The sequence below is a fragment of the Chrysochloris asiatica genome, unplaced genomic scaffold (genome assembly GCF_000296735.1).
Source record: "Chrysochloris asiatica unplaced genomic scaffold, ChrAsi1.0 scaffold00013, whole genome shotgun sequence".
In the NCBI taxonomy this organism is placed as follows: Eukaryota; Metazoa; Chordata; class Mammalia; order Afrosoricida; family Chrysochloridae; genus Chrysochloris; species Chrysochloris asiatica.
The window spans coordinates 6,650,878-6,665,342 of record NW_006408531.1 but is presented as its reverse complement, the minus strand read 5'-3'; positions in this window follow the sequence as shown (position 1 = coordinate 6,665,342).

The following is a 14,465-nucleotide window of genomic DNA, read 5'->3' as shown; positions in this document are numbered from 1 at the left end:
TCTAGCTGTTCCAGGATGGTCTGCTTGTCCTTTCTAGTGGGAATGCTCCACCTTAGAAGGTTCTAGATGGGGCTCAGGATTCTACTTAAGATTCTATACACTGCAAAGGCTCTGCAAGAGGCCTGTTTCACTGGGCAAGTTCTAGAACCCCTTTAAGGTATTCTAATCAGTAATAGGATGAAGATGGGCTTACAAGCTTTCTGTAATCATGTTTCCTGACATTCCTTTCTATCCCACCTAACTCCTCTTGCCAAGGGAAATATTTCTTCTGTCCCCCCAAAATGGATGTCTCTTATATATGATTGCCTTACTTTCTGAAGCAGTTTATTGTACTCCAAAACAATTCTAATTTCTGGCAAATTCATGTAACATTCAGTTGAAAATTTCCTCCTCAAAACTTTCACTTACTGCTTTGGTCTTATTTTTGTCCTCTAGAGATAAGCAAAATCTGAACACTCCTCTGTATTGCAGTATTCCAAATATTTGCAAACAATTATTATAACCTGTTAAGCATTCTCTTCTTAATGCTAAATAGTCCCAATTCTCTTAGCAAATTCTGTGATGGTTTAAAAATATCTCCTGCAATCTCAGAAGCTCTCTTCTTCTAAATCATTAAACCTCTAAGCTAAACAGAATAAAACAGACATGGTAAACTCAGCATAGAATGAATTGATTCAAGAACTTAATAGAACTCAAATTATAAAATGAATTATGCTATCCTGTTTACCCTGACTATCTCAAAATTGACTAATTTTTTTAAGTAAACTAATAGATAAATAAAATAATTTTGATATATAAATTTTCTATATTTTTTTATGTAGAAGAAACCTCTTGTGCTTTTTTTTTACATAGATTTCAGTACTTCTATTCATATGTAAATATAATGTCAGTCTACTGATTACCACCTATGAAACTACACTAGTGGGTACTTGGAAGCCCTATAAAGGAGTCAGGACCAATTCAACAGCACTTAACAACAACAACAAATATTTTATTAGTACATCAATCATCTTATATAGCATAATCAACCATGAATCCACTAAATACATATTTTTTGAGTGTCATTAAGTATCAGATATGTAGTTGTGGTGTGGTGATATTGCCCTGGACTGCAAGATCTGTTGAACCATAAGGTCATTAGCTGCTTTTCAGAAACCCTATACACAGTTGCTTTGAGTCAGAACCTACTCAACTGCACATAACAAAAACAACATGTACAAGATACCATAACAGGTGCTGATGATACAGTGCCAATGTCCCATTTTCCCAAAGATTATATTATAGTATGGAGATATAATATATATGGAAAATAAATGGAGCTAAAGTATCACTGTAGATGTCAGATGGATCTCTGCTGAAAGAAGAGAATACCACAATGATGTTTACATTTACTTTATTGACTATACAAAGGCACCCCATTGTATGGACCATAACACATTACGTATATTTGCATAGAATGAGTATTCCATAACATTTAATTGTACTCTTGAGGAACCTATACATAGAACAAGAGGCAGTAAGTAGTTCAAGCAGAATGAGTGTATACTGAATGGTTTAAAATCAGGAAAGGTATGCACCAGAGTTGTATCATTTCATTGTATTTATTTATCTGTATACTGAGAAAATAAGAAGCTGGGTTATATGAAGAAGAACATGGTATCAGTAATGGAAAACGACTCATTAACAACCTGCAATATGCAGATGATACAACCTTTCTCACTTACTGATGAATATCAAAGAGGACAGCCATCAGTATGGGTTGTACATCAATGGAAAGAAAACAAAAATCCTCACAACTGAACCAATAAATAACATCCTGATGAATGAAGAAAAGATTGATGTAGCAATGACTTCATTTTGCAGTCAAGAAATCAAAAGGACACATTGCATTAGGCAAGTCTGCCAAAGACCTCTTTAAAGTATCATAGAGAAAATATGTCAGTTTGAGGACTAAGTTAAGCCTGACCCAACCCATGGCATTTTCAGTGAATAAGGAAGACTGTAAAAGAATTGATGCATATAAACTATTGTGTTGGAAAAGTATATTCAAATTTTCATGGGCGATCGGGAAAGCAAGCAAATCTGCCTTGGAAGAAATATAGGCAGATGCACCTTGGAAACTAGGATGATGGGGAGACTTCCATGCTTGTATTTGACAATAGTCCCTGGAGAAGGATATCATTCTTGGAAAATGGAGGGTCAGCAAAAAGAAGAAGTCAAAGGAGATGGACTGACATAATGGCAGCAATAATGGGATCAAATATAACATCATTGATAAAGACAGTGCAGGACTTGGTAGTGTTTTGTTCTGTGTGCATAGGGTTGCAATGAGTAGAAACCAACTTCAGATTGCCCAACAATAACAACAAAATTGACATATCAATATGCGCTAGATATATAATTTTAATTAATAGAGTCTATTTTTAAGCATTTGTTTCACTTGATATAATAAACTTTGTGCGTGCAAACATATTTAATTAGAATGACTATATAATTTAAGGTCAAAACTGGAATTGTTTTGAAATTGATAAAAAGACTATTAGTAGTTGTTGCTGTTAGTTGCTATGGAGTAGATTCTGAATAATTATTACACCTATGTGTTATGCATAAATTGGCAATGTCCCATTTATATTAGTCATCTTATATTCAAGAACAAATTACTTTGAACTATTAACACTTGGATGTTGTTGTGGTTAGTTTAGTGATGGGATTAGCTCTCATTTAGGGTGACCTTATATGTAACAAACAAACAAACAAAATTACTTAATCCTGTGCTATCTTTACAGTTTTTGGTATTTTGTTTCCATTGCTGTTGTTATTTAGTCAGTTCAGCTCATTGAGGGTTTTCCTCACGTTTGCTGACCCTCTACTTTACCAGCCATGATGTCTTTTATAACACGATTGGCTTTACCAGAATTCGTATATGAAGTAAATGAGCTAAAGTATCACTCTCTTCCTTTTTGTGAAGAATTCTGGTTACATTTCTGTTGTTGTTGTTGTTGTTGTCGGTGCCAACTCATAGTGACACTGTGTAGGGTTTCCAAGGAGCAGCTGGGGAGTTTGAACTGCTGACCTTGCAGTCCAAATAGACTTTGTGGTCCAGCTCATTATCCTGCAGCTCCATGTTTCATTCATTCTCCCATCAGTCCATGGTATACCTCACAATTTTTCTTTATAGCACAATTAGAATTCATCAATTCTTCTATTATCTTTCCTTGTCATTGACGAGTTTTGCATACATCTGAGACAACTGAAAACACTCTGGCATAGAGCACTTGAACTTAGTTATAAAAATCACATCTTTGTTTTTGAGAACTTTTATAATAAAGAAGCCTTTTTCAGCAGATTTGCTCATTGCAGTATGTCGTTTGATCTCTCTGCTGCTGCTTCCAATGGCATTGACAGTTGATCCAAGTAGAATGAAATCTTGAACAACTTTAATTGTTTCATCATTTCTAATGATGTCTTTCATTGATACAGGTGTGAGAGGTTTTTTTCCTCTTCAGACTGCAGTCTTGAACCTGAGGATTCAGCATATGATATTTTATGTTACTTTTAAAAGACAAACAAAATATAAGCATATGCAAAGAAAAATTATTTCTTTCCATAGGGTAAAAATTTATCAAATATTCTGTACCATATATTAGCCAAGACGTTTTAGAAGTATGACTGATTTTGGTGGTTTGCTTATAACCATATGCACTTATGATTAGATTTCTTATAGATCAAGTTTTATTATAACATAATGATTTTCTTGTATTTAAGTATATGATCTTCCAACCTGGTGTGATGCTTCAGAATAAACACTGGATTGATAAACGTAAGGTCAGCAATTCAAACCCATTAGTCACTTTGAATTAAAAGTGACTCAACAGCTTTTAACAACAACAATAACCTGTCATACAGAATAAAATATAAATTGAGCCTCTTCATATATGATTACACCACTTGGCTGAATATCATGATCTTTTTGATTTTTGATATGAGTTCAAAGTCTCAAAGTATTCCACAAGATGGAAAATTGTTGTTGTTTTTAAGTGTCTTCAAGTCAGTTAACAATCCAATACTTATCCTATAGCACTACACTAGGACTCCAAGATGGAATGTCATCGTTGATATTCTTCTTTTTTGGTTCTTGAATCAGTCAGTCTAGTGATGCTATAGTAATTTTTAACACTCAAATTAACAAGCCTAGCATCAAATTTTATTTTATTTTGTTGTTATTAAGTGTCATCGAGTCAATTCTGACTCAAGTGGTCCTGTATAGGATTTCCAAGGAGTGGCTGGTGAACTGCCAACCTTCTGGTTCAGAGCTACCTTATTGTCTAGTGTCACACCATTCTGTCAAATGAAGATTAATAATGGTCTTTATTCTTTACATTTACCTGGAGAATGGCTCTTTTGTCCACAATTGCAGTAAGAAATGATCACTGTAATGGTTTGTAATGGTAATTAAATCGTCTCTACCTGCAAGTGACAAACATCATTTCCATTCATATTTCATTGCCCAATCTAAGACACTATTCCAACTTTAAGAAGCACAATTCTTCCAGCTGTCTAATGAATTATACAATTTATGATTTGCTATAAAGAACAATACAGCTTCCTTTTTACTAACAGCATATTGACAACTTCTAAAAGAAAAAAAAAATGCTTACAAACCTTATGAATGGAGGCTAGTTTCTTTAATTTTATGGTTTAGATCACAGTATATTAAATTAATTTAAATAGATACATTTTTATAATACAGTTATATCAGTTCCTGAAAATAATTTTTAACATAATGACTAATCTTACAAGAAATTTATTTTAAAAATCAATTGTACAGTAATGTAGAAATACTAGATTGTCACTAACACAGAAACATCAATAATAGATATACTCCTAAAGGAATTATGGGAAATAAACAACAACCATTGTAAATCAGCATGCATATAAATAAAGAAAAACAAGTGTTTAGTAGAAATGCTGGATCCCTTTCAAATACTCATTATTCCTAAGTATTATTGACCATTTGTAGTCATAAAGTACAGGAAAAATATGATTTTATCATTGAACTATGTGTTCAGAAATGTTATCAACCTATCTGTGGCTGATGACCACAGATGCTTTTAATACTGCAATGTAATCTGAAGTGCGTGCATTTAAATTTGTTACTAAGTTTCTTCATACGTATCTGACCACCTTTATGTCTAAACACAAGAATCTGAGGTAGGTATAAGGGGATTTCCAAAAGTACTTAGGAAAATAGAATTAAAAACTAATGGGAAATGTCTATGAATTTATTGAAATCCATTTGTATATTTTCAGAATTTAGATTTCTTAAAAACATATGTTGTTAAAAACTAAAGTAAAAATTATGTTATACCACCTCCTACCCATTTGCCTCCTAACCCCTGTTTTTAAAACCTAATTATTTAGACAAATACTGAAAAGTGTACTACTTCTTTTTTTTGTAAATTATTCCAATAAAAATGTTGCTCATATACTCTCTGTTTAATATATCTGTATTCTTCGTTAAGTCCCAATTCTAGAATACCTGTTTGTGTTTTTGTGTGTCTACTTACAAGTATGAAACGTCAATGAAAATAAACATAAATTCATAAAAATTAATCTGTCAGGAAAAAAATATAACAATGTGAAGGTGATCAATCAATGAAAAAAAGGTAAATAAAAATGTAACCATACCCTAGATTAAATAAGCAACTATTTCCCATATAATAAAATTTGAATAACTGTCAATCATAAGTTCCATTTTTGTAAACAGAATTATTTTTGCTTTAGTCAGCAGAACAAGACAAAATAGGTAAAGTAGTAAAATGATATTGTCTTTATACAGAAAAAATAATTTGTTTCAGGAATCCAGGCCTGGAATTTATTTTTAAAGCAAAGTGCTGGATTTTAAATAAAATGGATTTCAATATGTCAATATAGCCTCCAGAAAACTATTTTCAAATAAGTACAAATATTGTATGCAGTTTTGTTTTATTAGCACTTTTTGCCATGAGGCATATGAGTGAACTAATATAAACATGGGAAATAAATTTTGTTTCAGATACCCAAATTGCTAGGAAAATAGCTATTGCAGATGTATCACAGTTATTTTGATGCTTATGTTTTCTAAATGTTTTTGCTTAGGAATAGAATTCAATGTTAGTCATTTCTTTTTTCTATGATATATAGAGAAATTTGCAGCTGGTGTAGAATGGCTTTGTAATGCATAAAAGTGATTTGTTATATATATATACATTTTGCTGTTGCTTCCATTATCCTGTAACCTTCCATAGATCATTATTAGCAAAACTAGATGAAACAGAATCTCTACTGATGGATGTCCTTGATTGTACTTGACACTCAGATTGTACTCTTAAGACATTTATATATAAGTACATTTGTCCAGTATCCTGGAGTACAAGACTAGTGCTCAGTTGTTTACAATCCCACTGCTAAATTGCCTTTAGCTTCCTTTACTTTACTTTATTAGCTGTTTGCATTGTGATTTTGAACTATTGTTACAACTTGTACAGCTTCTATCTTTCCTGTTTTTCACCATCTCTGTCTGCTGTCTGTCTTTCCTTCTCCATCATGCTGCCCTAAACCGAGATCTGAAGATCATCCTAGATCCCTTCCTCCTTTTTATATCCTTCACCCCAACCCAATATCTTAATATATCTTCCTCCATTTCAGTTCCTAATTGGCTAGTTAATACTTACCTAAGTGCTAAACTTGTTTTAGATTTCATCTGTCTGTTTTCTGGACTGTTGGAAGTACAGAGGTAATTGAATATGGATTCTGTTGTCTAATATTTAACAAACAAAAAATATTCTAAAGCATTTGATAGATTAGATACCCTTTTTATGTATCTTATCTCATTGGTCCTCCCAATAACTATGCTACAGCTAACATACACAATTAAGGAATCTGACTTAATTAACCATCAGCATTTAATCAATGATCACTTCTTTCTTGAAACAATTGCTATCCTGGATTTGATGGCACAGTGATATTACTCTGGGGGATATTTTCTTTAAGTCTCCTTTTTGGACTCATTCTATTCTAACATTAAATAAGTCGATCCCTCAGGGTTATTGCAAGACTTATTTCCCCTTATTCCTATCATCCTATCTCTCCAGTTTGTTTTATTACCTATATAGCTCCAGCTTAAAATTCTTCTTAGAATTCCGTAAAAATACATTAATCTAATTATTTCATATTTTTTCTTGGATCTTCCTGGTGTTGGTGGAGGTTAAGTGCCATGGAATCAGTTCTGACACATAGCAATCCTGTACAGGGTTTCTAAGGCAGGCTGTAAATCTTTACTGGAGCAGAAAGCCTTATCTTTCTCCCACGGAACTGCTGGTAGTTTTGAACTGCTGGCTGTGAGATTAGCACTACCAGAGATTCTTTGGATATACCTAGGCCTCAGAAATTTTGCATGCCCAAAATAGAAATCACTGTTTTTTTCTCAAACCTTGTTCTCCTGTGATATTCCTTTAATCAGTGATGTCATAGCATTTTTCCAGTTTTCCAACCCAAAGCCCAGAAGTTATCATTTATACTTTACTTTTATTATCATTCCACCCATGGCTAAATACTCTCTATATTTGAAATATCTCTTAGAACAATATTTTATTCTTCAAATTGATCACATCTCCCCCATACTAAACTAGTTCTTCTTATCTCTTCCTTGGGCTGCTGCAATTTCATTCTGATTATTTTACTAATATATATTCTTCAACAAGTTTGATTGATTCAAATTAACATATTTCACAATATTTTTTTTTCTGATAGCAGCTGACAACTTCTAGCATGCTAAATGGTGCTGCTAAACAGAAGGCATGAGAAGTTTCAGAAATCTCATGGACCTCTTGTTATTGCTGTTGTTACATGCCATTGACTTGGTTCTGTCTCATAGCAACACTACACATAGCAGAACAAAATACTGCCCAGTAATGTGTCAGCCTCACGGTTATTATGTGTAAGTCCACTGTGGCTGCCACTGTGTCAATGCATCTCACTGGGGTTTCACTGACCAATTACTTCACCAAGCATGATGGCTTTCTCCAGGAAGCCACCCATGTTGATAACATGTCCAAAGTACATTTTCAGTTGTAAGGAGAATTCTGACTGTGCTTCTTCCAAGAAAGATTTGTTTGTTCTTCTGGTAGCTCATAGTATTTTCAGTAGTCTTCTCTAACATCATAATTCAAACGTATTAATTTTGTATGGTCTTCCTTTTCCGTTGCTGAGCTATCATATGCATATGAGCAGAGTGAAAATACCATGGCTTGAGTCAGTGCACCCTAGTCCTCAAAGTGAGATCTTTGTTCTTTAATACTTCAAAGAAGTCTTTTACAGCAGGCTTGCCTCAAGCAGTGCATCACTTGAACTCTTGACTGCTGCTTCCATGAGCATTGATTGTGAATCCCAGCAAAATGAAGTTTTTGACAACTTCAATATTCGCTCCATTATCATAATGCTTTGTTGATCCATTTGTGAGGCTTTTCATTTTCTTTACATTGAAGTGTAATCCATGTTGAAGGCTGTAGTCTTTGATCTTTATTAGTAAGTAAGTATTTCAAGTCTTCTTTGTTTCCAGCAAGTGTCATCTTCCAAAGGTTGTTAATGAATATTTCTCTGATCCTGATGCCATATTGTTCTTGATATAATCCAATTTCTTGGATTATTTGCTTGCCATACAGACTGAATAAGAATGGTGAAAAGAGACTTTTTTTTTTTTTTTTAATGACTGCCTCTTGAATTTGCAACAATTTCATCATGAGCACCATTAATTGTTCTTGAATATCCATTCTTTGCAATTTTATTTGTATAGTCAAAAAGCCTTTGCATAATCAAAAAGCACAAGTAAATTTCTTTCTGGTATTCTCTGCTTCCTAACAAGATCCATGTGACTCCAGCAAAGACATCTCCAGTGTCATGTCTTCTTCTGAATCTGGCTTGCATTTCTGGCCACTCCCTGTGGGAGAGGTACTGCTGCAAGTGCTTCTTTATTATTGTCAGAAATTTTTATGTTCATGTAATATTAAGGATATTGATCAACAATTTCCACATTGAACAATCTCCATCTTTCTTTGTAATGGACACAAAGATGGCTCTCTTTCGATTAGTTAGCCAGGTAACTGTCTTCCAAATTTCTTGAAATAGATGATTGAAAACTTTCAGCACTGCATCAGTTTGTTGGAACATTTCTGTTTGTATTCTGCCAGTTCCTGAAGCTTTGTCTTTTGCTAGTGTCTTCACTGATATTTGAACTTCTTCCATCAATACCATCGATTCTTAATAATATGGAACATTTTGAAAGGACTGAACACTGACCAATTTTTTTTAGTACAGTGACTGTATTTCTTCTATCTTTTTTTTGGTGCTTCCTGTGCCTTTCAATATTTTGTCCATGTTGTTGTTGTTGTTATTTGCTCTTGCATCAGCTCCAACTCATAGCAGCCAAAAAACTGCCCAGTACTCACAATTATTGTTACACTTAAGTTCATTGCTGCTACCATTGTACAAATCCATCTCATTACAGGTCTTCCTCTTTCATTGAGCCATAGATTTCAATTGGCATCCCATCAATTCCTGAAGTATACCTTTGACTATCTCATTGAACACCATTAGTTCTTGAACATCGACCATTTCTTTTTGGTGCAGTTACATTGTGTATTCCTTCCATCTTCTTTGGTGGTTTCTACATCATTCAATATTTTGTCAATTGTTGTTGCTTAGAGCTCTGGTAGCGTAGTGGTTACGAATCGGGCTGTGAGCCGCAAGGTCAGCGGTTCGAAACTACCAGCGGTTCCGCGGGAGAAAGAGGAGGTGGACTGATCCCGTAAAGGTTTACAGCCTCGGAAACCCTGTGTAGGGTCGCTATTGAGTTGGAACCAACTCCACGGCACTTAACAACAACAGCAAGTGTCCTTGAGTCAGTTCTGACTCATAGCGACTTTATATAGGGTTTCCTAGTGACTGGTGGATTTGAATTGCCAAACTTGCAGTTCAAATTGACCTTGTGGTTCAGTGCTTCACTTGTAGCACCACACCAGGCTTTAAAGCATCAGTCACCTCCTTCTAGCTGAAATTGAAACAGCGACCTAGGACTTTTACCAATAAAATCCTTCAATATTGCAAGCTGAGGCGGTATTTTTTATTTTTTTTCTTCAGTTCTTTCAGCTTGAGAAATGCTGAGCATGTTCTTCTCATTTGGCTTGCAAACTCCAGGTTTTGCACATTTGATTATAACACTAGAATTTGTGTTCTCTAGCTGAACTTTGAAATCTTCTGTTCAGCTGCTTTGGTTCCTCATTTTTCCATTCACAAGATTCAGAGTTTATTCTGACATTAATTTTGGTCTTTTTCCATGTCTTTTAGACGACCTTTTGCTTTCTTTCTGTGTAATGTTCTTGATGTCATCCTATAACATCTTGTTGTCATCATTAGTGCCTAATGCCTCAAAAATATTTCTCAGATGGTCTCTAAATTCAGATGGGATCTTTAAGCTCAAATTTTGGCTTTTGTGGACTTGTTTTAATTTCTTCAGCTTCAGCGAGAAGTTGTGTTCCACAATCAGCCACTGGTCTTATTTTGGCTGATGATACTGGTCTTTTTCACCTTCTCTTCCCATAGATGTGGTCAATTTGATTCCTGTGTATTCCATCTGGCTATTTCTATGTGTTTTATAACTTTTATGTTATTTTTAAAGGGTATGAGTAAGTCATTGGTCTTGCAAAATTCTATCATGTGATTTCCATAATCATTTCTATCACCAAGACCATATTTTCTAATTATTGATCCTTCTTCTTTGCTTCAAACCTTTGCAGTCCAATCACTAGTAATTATTAACATATCTTGATTACATGATTATTCAATTTCATACTGAAGAAGTTGACATTAGTGATTGGAGCATAATTCGAATAACAGTGGTATTATCTGGTCATCCTTGTAGGCATATAGATATTATTGATCACAGACGGCATTTTACTTCAAGATAGGTCTTAAAATGTTCGTTTGACATTAATTGGCATGTCATTGCTCTTGAATTTGTTGTTCGAGGCATAGTAGGCCATATGATTTTCAGATTCAAAATGGTCAATACCAGTACATTTCAGCTCACTAATGCCTAGGATAATTATTTTTATATGTTCCATTTCATTTTTGACAACTGCCCATTTCCATAGAGTCATACTTTGTATATTCCATGTTCTTATTATTAATGGATGCTTGCAGATATTTCTTCTAATTTTAAGTTGTTCCCCCATCAGCAAAAAATGGTTCCAAAGGCTTTACTCCCTTTGTATCATCCTTGCCAACTCAACTTTGAGGAGGCAGCTTTTCTCTTTGTATTTTGAGTCCCTTCTAACCTGCAAAGTTTCTATTCTGATACTATACCTGACAGTGTTCCACTGCTATTCATAAGGTTTTCAGTGGCTAAACATTCACAAGTAGTGTGCCTCTCAATCTTTCTAGCCTATTTTAATCTAGAAGTCCAGCTGAAACCTGTCCACAATGGTGACCCTGCTGGTATTTAAAATACCTTTGGACTAGCTTCTAACACCGCAGCAAAACATAAACCACCACAGTAAGTCAAAGTGACAGATGGGTGGTGGATTTTGCCCATAAAGTTTTTATTAAGTGCCATTGAGTCGGTTTCAACACATAGTGACCTATGTACAACAGAATGAACATTGTCTGGTCCTACACAATCCCCACAATTGCTGCTACCCTTGAGCCCATTATTGCTGCCACTGTGCCAATCCATCTCATTGGGAGTCTCCCTCATTTTTGCTGTCCCTTCACTGTACCAAGCATGATGTCCTTCTCCAGGGACCGGTCCCTCATAATAATGTGTCTACACAAAGTCTAACCATCCTGGCATCAAAAGAGTATTCTGGTTGTACTTCTTCCAACACAGATTTGTTTATTCTTCCAGAAGCCCATGGTACCTTTAATATTCTTCTTCAACACCATAATTCAAATGTATCAAATCGTTTGTGGTCTGCATTATTAATTGTCCAAATTTCACATTCATACGACTATTGTAAATACCATGGTTTAAATCAGGCAAACGTTAATCCTCAAAGTGACATTTTTGCTCTTGAACACTTTAAAGAGATCTTGTGCAGTAAAATTTGTCTACTGCAATCAATCATTTAATTTTCTTACTGCTCTTTATGATTATTTATGGCAAATCCAAGCAAAAAGAAGTATTTGACAACTTCAATTTTTTTCTGCATTTATTACAATGTTATTTATTGTTCCAGTTGTAAGGTTTTTATTTTATTTACATTAAGATGCAACACATACTGAATACTGTTGTCTCTAATGTTTATCAGTAAGTATTTTAGGTCCTCTTAGCTGGAAATCTTTCAAGAAACTGAGGTGGCACAGAAGGCGCTCACTCATCTAGGCCAAGAAATTTGGAAGCCAACTATCTTGCTGAATGATTGGAAGAGATCTATATTTGCACCCATTCCAAAAAGAAGTGACTGAATGTAATGCAGAAATTATTGGACAATCTCTTTGACATTCTATGCAAGTAAAGTTTTGCTAAAGGTAATACAGAAATGACTACAATCATACATTGACAGGGAAATTCCAGAGGTTCAAGCTGGACTCAGAAGAGGCTATGAAATGAGGGATATCATTGCTGATGTCCGATGGGTCTTGGCTGAAAGCAGAGAATATCAGAAAGATGTTTACCTATGTTTTACTGACTACACAAAGGCTTTAATGACAAACTATGGACAACACTGCGAAGTATGAGTATTCCAGAACACTTAATTGTGCTCATGAGGAATCTGTACCTGGACCAAGAGGCAGTTGTTCGAAAAGAACATGGGAACACGGAATGATTTAAAATTAAGAAAGGTGTGCGACAAGGTTGTGTTCTTTCACCATATTTATTCAACTTGTATGCTGAGTAAATAATCCGAGAAGCTAGGTTCTATGAAGAAAATGTGGCATCAGGACTGGAGGAAGACTCCTTAACAACCTGCAATATGCAAATGATACAACCTTGCTTGCTGAAAGTGAAGAGGACTTAAAATATTTACTGATGAAGATCAAGAGCACAGTTTTTTTATATAGATTACATCTCAATGTAAAGAAAACATAAATCCTCACCATTGGACCAATAAACTACATTCTTATCAGTGGAGAAAAGATTGATGTTGTCAAGGACTTCATTCTTCTTGGATCAACTATCAACACTCACGAAAGCAGCAGTCAAGAAATCAAATGATGTATTGCATTAGGTAAATCTGATGCACAAGACCCTTTTAAAGTGTTGAAGAACAAAGATGTCAGCTTGAGGACTAAGGTGCACCTGACCTAAGTCATGGTATTCTCAATAACCTCATATGCATGTGAAAGCTGGTCAGTGAATAAGGAAGACCATAGAAGAATTGACGGTTTTGCATTATGGTGTTGGAGAAGAATATTGAAAGTGCCACGGACTGCCAAAAGAACCAATAGATCCGTTTTGGAAAAAGTGCAAGCCAGAGTGCTCCTTGGAGGCCAAGATGGCCAAACTTCATCTCTCATACTTTGGACAGATTGTCAGTAGGGACCAGTTGCTGGAGAAGGATATCATGTTTGGTAAGGTGGAGGGTCAGAGGAAAAGAGGAAGACACCCAACGAGATGGATTGGCCAAGTGGCAGCATCGATGGGCTCAAGTATGGCAACAGTAGTGAGGTTGGCCCAGGATCACACAGTGTTTTGTTGTTCTGTGCATAGAAGTTGCTATGAGTCGGTTCCGACTCAATGGCACCTAACAACAAACACAACATTTAGTAATATACTATATTGAAGAAACCTAATTATATATTGATTTATTGCATTGTTGTTGTTAAATGCTACCATGTTGATTCTGACTCATAGTTACCCTGTAGATGGTTTCCAAGTAGTATGGTAGGTTTGAACTGCTAATCTTGTGCAACTAGTATTTGACTTAACTATATCCGATTCCATTTTATATTCTAAGGGAATGACAATTGAAATACAATATAAAATTATAATTAGTAATCTCTTGTCAGCAGCAATATTTTTACTTTAAAATTTTTATAAGTACAAATTCAATAAGTATTTTTATTAATGTGTTTACTAGCAGAGTGTAGAATAAGAGAAAAGGTATATTTATAATAAAGAAGCAAATTAAAAATGGCAATCTTTAATTCAGTGTGGAAATACTGTACGAATATGACTAATGATTACTTTTGTATTAAATGAAGTATTATATTTACTTACTCCGTCTGATGACAAAGCTTGAAAGTAATGACATCCTAGCCACAATTGGATTCGCTGTAAATACACTCTGTTTTATGTCTCTAACTACCAATTATTATTAAACAAAATGTAGCCACAGCTACATGGAATAGCTCATGCTTGGTCTAAAGTAGAAAAAATATAACAAGAAATTAACTGTATATCATATTGCGTCCTCATTGTTTTAAGA